Source organism: Ranitomeya variabilis, chromosome 6 (assembly GCF_051348905.1).
Source record: "Ranitomeya variabilis isolate aRanVar5 chromosome 6, aRanVar5.hap1, whole genome shotgun sequence".
In the NCBI taxonomy this organism is placed as follows: Eukaryota; Metazoa; Chordata; class Amphibia; order Anura; family Dendrobatidae; genus Ranitomeya; species Ranitomeya variabilis.
In genome coordinates, this window is record NC_135237.1 from 494,976,069 (window position 1) to 494,982,068 (window position 6,000).

General features: G+C 43.9%; 1 long non-coding RNA gene across 1 annotated transcript in view; it reads right to left on the bottom strand.

Annotated features, from left to right (window-relative positions):
• Positions 1 to 4,491, bottom strand: part of LOC143782842 (uncharacterized) — a 53,828-nt gene extending 49,337 nt beyond the window's left edge. The window contains exon 1 of the long non-coding RNA XR_013217057.1: positions 4,453 to 4,491. This is a non-coding gene — a long non-coding RNA (uncharacterized LOC143782842). The remainder of the gene's footprint in view (positions 1 to 4,452) is intronic.
• Positions 4,492 to 6,000: the final 1,509 nt, after the last annotated feature.

A 6,000-nucleotide genomic window follows, 5' to 3' on the forward strand; every position in this document is an offset into this window, starting at 1 on the left:
AACACTTGGGGGTTCAAAGCTCTCAAAACACATCTAGATAAGTTCCTTAGGGGGTCTACTATCTAAAATGGTGTCACTTGTGGGGGTTTTAATGTTTAGGCACATCAGGGGCTCTCCAAACGCGACATGGTGTCACATCTCAATTCCAGTCAATTTTGCATTGAAAAGTCAAACGGTGCTCCTTCCCTTCCGAGCTCTGCCATGCGCCCAAACAGTCATTTACCCCCACATATGGGGTATCAGCGTACTCAGGACAAATTGCACAACAACTTTTGGGGTCCAATTTCTTCTCTTACCCTTGGGAAAATAACAAATTGGGGGCGAAAAGATCATTTTTGTGAAAAAATATGATTTTTTATTTTTACGGCTCTGCATTATAAACTTCTGTGAAGCACTTGTTGGGTCAAAGTGCTCACCACACATCTAGATAAGTTCCTTAAGGGGTCTACTTTCCAAAATGGTGTCACTTGTGGGGGGTTTCAATGTTTAGGCACATCAGGGGCTCTCCAAACGCAACATGGCATCCCATCTTAATTAAAGTCAATTTTGCATTGAAAAGTAAAGTGGCGCTCCTTCCCTTCCGAGCTCTGCTATGCGCCCAAACAGTGGTTTACCCCCACATATGGGGTATCGTCGTACTCAGGACAAATTGCACAACAACTTTTGTGGTCTAATTTCTTCTCTTACCCTTGGGAAAATAACAAATTGGGGGCGAAAATATCATTTTTGTGAAATAATATGATTTTTTATTTTTACGGCTTTGCATTATAAACTTCTGTGAAGCACTTGGTGGGTCAAAGTGCTCACCACACATCTAGATAAGTTCCTTAGGGGATCTACTTTCCAAAATGGTGTCACTTGTGGGGGGTTTCAATGTTTATGCACATCAGGGGCTCTCCAAACGCAACATGGCATCCCATCTGAATTCCAGTCAATTTTGCGTTGAAAAGTGAAATGGCGCTCCTTTCCTTCCGAGCTCTGCCATGTGCCCAAACAGTGGTTTACCCCCACATGTGGGGTATAAGCGTACTCAGGACAAATTGTTTAACAACTTTTGGGGTCCATTTTCTCCTGCTACCCTTGGTAAAATAAGACAAATTGGAGCTGAAATAAATTTTGTGTGAAACAAAGTTAAATGTTCATTTTTATTTAAACATTCCAAAAATTCCTGTGAAACACCTGAAGGGTTAATAAACTTCTTGAATGTGGTTTTGAGCACCTTGAGGGGTGCAGTTTTTAGAATGGTGTCACACTTGGGTATTTTCTATCATATAGACCCCTCAAAATGACTTCAAATGAGATGTGGTCCCTAAACAAAAATGGTGTTGTAAAAAAGAGAAATTGCTGGTCATCTTTTAACCCTTATAACTCCCTAACAAAAAAAATTTTGGTTCCAAAATTGTGCTGATGTAAAGTAGACATGTGGGAAATGTTACTTATTAAGTATTTTGCGTGACATATCTCTGTGATTTAAGGGCATAAAAATTCAAAGTTGGAAAATTGCGAAATTTTCAAAATTTTCGCCAAATTTCCATTTTTTTCACAAATAAGCGCAAGTTATATCAAATAAATTTTACCACTATCATGAAGTACAATATGTCACGAGAAAACAGTGTCAGAATCGCCAAGATCCGTGGAAGCGTTCCAGAGTTATAACTTCATAAAGGGACAGTGGTCAGAATTGTAAAAATTGGCCCGGTCATTAACGTGCAAACCACCCCCGGGGCTTAAGGGATTAAACTTTTATATTTTTTTATTTTTTTCACATTTTTTTTAACTTTTTTTTTTCACTTTTGCCATGCTTCAATAGCCTCCATAGGAGGCTAGAAGATGGCACAACTCGATCGGCTCTGCTACATAGCAGCGATCATCAGATCGCTGCTATGCAGCAGAAATGCAGGTGTGCTATGAGCGCCGACCACAGGGTGGCGCTCACAGCAGGCTGGCATCAGTAACCATAGAGGTCTCAAGGACCTTTATGGTTACAATGCAGAAGTATCGCTGACCCCCGATCATGTGACGGGGGTCGGCGATGCGCTCATTTCCGGCCGCCCGGCCGGAAGCGCCGGTTAAATGCCGCTGTCAGCGTTTGACAGTGGCATTTAACTAAATAGCGGCGTGTGAATCACGATTCACCCGCCGCTATTGCGGGCACATGTCAGCTGTTCAAAACAGCTGACATGTCCCGGCTTTGATGCGGGCTCACCGCCGGAGCCCTGCATCTAAACGGGGGTTCTGACCTCGGACGTACTATCTCGTCCGAGGTCAGAGAGGGGTTAATGCAAAGTGGCTTGATAGGAACGAAAAAGTTGATTTTTACCACTTAAATGTCGCTGAATTCTGAACAGGCCGCTATAGCCGGCAGACTCTAAGGGTACTGTCACACAGTGGCACTTTTGTCGCTACGACGGTACGATCCGTGATGTTCCAGCGATAGCCATACGATATCGCTGTGTCTGACACGCAGCAGCGATCAGGGACCCTGCTGAGAATCATACGTCGTAGCAGATCGTTTGGAACTTTCTTTCGTCGCTGGATCTCCCGCTGTCATCGTTGGATCGGTGTGTGTGACACCGATCCAACGATGCGTTCGCTTGTAACCAGGGTAAACATCGGGTTACTAAGCGCAGGGCCGTGCTTAGTAACCCGATGTTTACCCTGGTTACCATCGTAAAAGTAAAAAAAACCAAACCGTACATACTCACATTCCGGTGTCCGTCAGGTCCCTTGCAGTCTGCTTCCCGCTCTGACTGACTGCCGGCCGGAATGTAAGAGCAGAGCACAGCGGTGACGTCACCGCTGTGCTCTGCTTTCACTTTACGGCGGTACTCAGTCAGAGCGGGAAGCAGACGGCAAGGGACCTGACGGACACCGGAATGTGAGTATGTACGTTTTTTTTTTTACTTTTACGATGGTAACCAGGGTAAACATCGGGTTACTAAGCACGGCCCTGCGCTTAGTAACCCGATGTTTACCCTGGTTACCCGGGGCCTTCGGCATCGTTGGTCGCTGGAGTGCGGTCTGTGTGACAGCTCTCCAGCAACCACACAACGACTTTCCAACGATCACGGCCAGGTCGTATCGCTGGTCGTGATCGTTGGAAAGTTGCAGAGTGTGACAGTACCCTAAGGCTGCTATTTGCTCGTGATTTGCATTGCAAATATCAAGACCACAGAATCATGATCTTAGGGTGCCGATGGGATAAAGACAGAGCCCTCACACTCTTTTAACCATTTATATAATATAGGCATTATTGACAGCAGCATCTAAGGGGTTAAACATATATGGACAGTGACAACACTGATCGTGGCTGTTGCAGCAAGTTGTCAGCTATAGTGTACAGCCGACAGCTGCTAGATTGTCACCTGTATGGGGAGGCTATTCTCTTATATCTCTGTTAAGAAACGTATTGATGGTGACGAAGGGGTTAACTGCCATAAAAAAAATGTTATTTAAAGGTGATCATTTACTTTGTAAACAGATTCCTGGTGCTGTGTAGTCCACAGAGCTTCACCTAATAGGATATTTAATAAAGATCTGATGGATGGTGTTTTTTCTGTGGTTCCAGTAGCTGCATTTATTTGTCATGATTTGATCCACGGGTCCTCGTAAATGTATTTTCAGCAGCTATCTGTAATGTTCGGATCCCACAGATATGAGAAAATAATACATAGAAGTATAGTCCTCAAGGTAAGCAAGATGTACCAGTAATTCAACATTTGACAAGACACTTCTACAGAATGACAAACATTTCTTGAGCGCACAAAAAACGTCTCTACAAAGGATAAATGTAAAGTATAGGAAGCTTTCAGAAAGGTATTTTTACTGTTGTGTCACGGTGTAAGATCAAGATAAAGTAATGATACATTAGTGAACACCCTACTAATAAAATTGTGTTTTAGATGCAAGTCTGGATTTCAAGGGATTACTTGGTTTAGATAACCTAATAAGACCTTATTAATTGTGATCATAAACATTTTGAACTACTGCAATACAGAATGGGTCCTATTTTTTCCTATGTCTTTTAACCAGAGGCAGAAAATAGCTTCAAAAAGCATTTGTGTCAGGGAGAACTATCAGTGGAAGGTTGGCAAGTCTAAATATGGCTTCCACGGCTTTGCGTTAGCCACACAGACTAGCAGATCCCAGGTGGTTCCCTTCCCTTTACCCTTTAAAACCCTATGTGAGAATATGGACTTACAGAGGGACCCCTGGCTTGGGTCCACAGAGTGGCTGCTGGTCAATGGAGCGAGCTGGTAGTTGGTGATCAGAAAGTCGCATCAATATCAAGAAGTCAAAAACGGGAATAGAATCATCATGTAGAAGGATCATCTAAAGACTAGCCGAGGTCAGAAATCAGTAATGAAACAAATGTATTAAGAGCTAAATAACAGGAGTGAACTATAAACTATAACTGGCACCTTCCAGCTATGTGCCAGAGAGCACACATACCCATACTGTCAGCCACACTGGTATCTCTGGGTAGACAGATCTCTCCTCTGGACCATCACCTCTTCAATGCATCAAATGCAATGATCCCCTCGTCACATGAGAATCTAGAATTTTTTGTAGGTCACACCACAAGTTACCTTTGATGCATATGAGAGGAGGATCTTTGAACAACCTTAGGCTGAGAAATGCCAATTGGAAGTTTAACGTAGGTAAATGTAAGGCCATGCAATGCACTTGGGCAGAGAAAATAAAATGTATAATTATCGACTAAATGGTAAAAAGGCTGAGTAAAACTGTCACAGAAAAAGAAAGCTATAACTGGCAATCGTCAGACGTAGTGGTGAGCGAGTATGCTCGTTGCTCGGGTTTTCCAAAGCACGTCTCCAAGTATTTGTGACTGCTCGGAGATTTAGTTTTTGTTGACTCAGCTGCATGATTTATGGCTGCTAGCCAGCCTGAGTACATGTGGGGGTTGCCTGGTTGCTAGGGAATCCCCACATGTATTCATGCTGTCCAGTAGCCGTATATCATGCAGCTGCATCAACAAAAACTAAATCTCCGAGCAGTCACAAATACTCGGAGACCACCCGAGCGTGCTCGGGAAAACCGGCGCAACGAGCATACTCGCTCATCACTAGTCAGATGTGAATACATTTGAACACTTAGGCACTGGGGCAGAGGAGCGAGTGTCAGCCCAAGCCCTGACGTGCAGCGGTGTGATGAGGTCAGCACTCTGCTGCAAAAGCCGCACAGACAGCAGAGATGTCGGTTGTCGGTAAGTGACTCATGGAGGAGCTGAATATGAACTGTGTAATCACTTTGGAAGAGGGGGCAGGGAGGAGAGAATTGAAGTTGCTGCTAAATCACTCTAATAGGGGGGATTGTATAATGGGTCTTAGTATAGCAAGGGGCAGTGGGGTGGGATGACTTTATGCAGAGAGGAAGTGTGGAGGCAATATTATGGAAAGTGTCAATTTGGGGGGATGTTTTGGGGAGGGGCAGTGTGTGTGTGGGGGGGGGTAATATTATGAAAAGGGATAGTATGGAGGTGAAATTATGGAGAGGCTCAGTGGGGTGGAATATTATGGAGTGGGTCACTGGGGGGGATATTATGGAGAGGCCCAGTCTGAGTTGGACAGTATAGAGATGGACAATGTGGGGGGGAATATTATGGAGAAAGACTTATGGGGGGACACTATGGAGATGGTTATATTATTAAAGGAGCTGTGTGGGGGGATATTTTGTGCAGAAAGCACAGTGAGGGGCAATTATGTATTCAAAGGAAAAGTATGGGATATATTTATATTTATGAGGCAGTATAATTCTACTTTTATTTCTAATAATGCCACCATGTCAGGAACTGCTGCTGAAGATGGAGAATAGGGAAGTCTGGGAAGTCTGCAGAGATGAACTCTAGGCATGAAATCTCATCATGGCTCTATGCTAAGCAGAGGCAAAAGAGATGAGAACAACTCCAAACAGAGAAAATATCACCTGAAAGGTACCTGGGTGTATGTGGTGCTTTATTCATGTATTGACAGTGGTTCT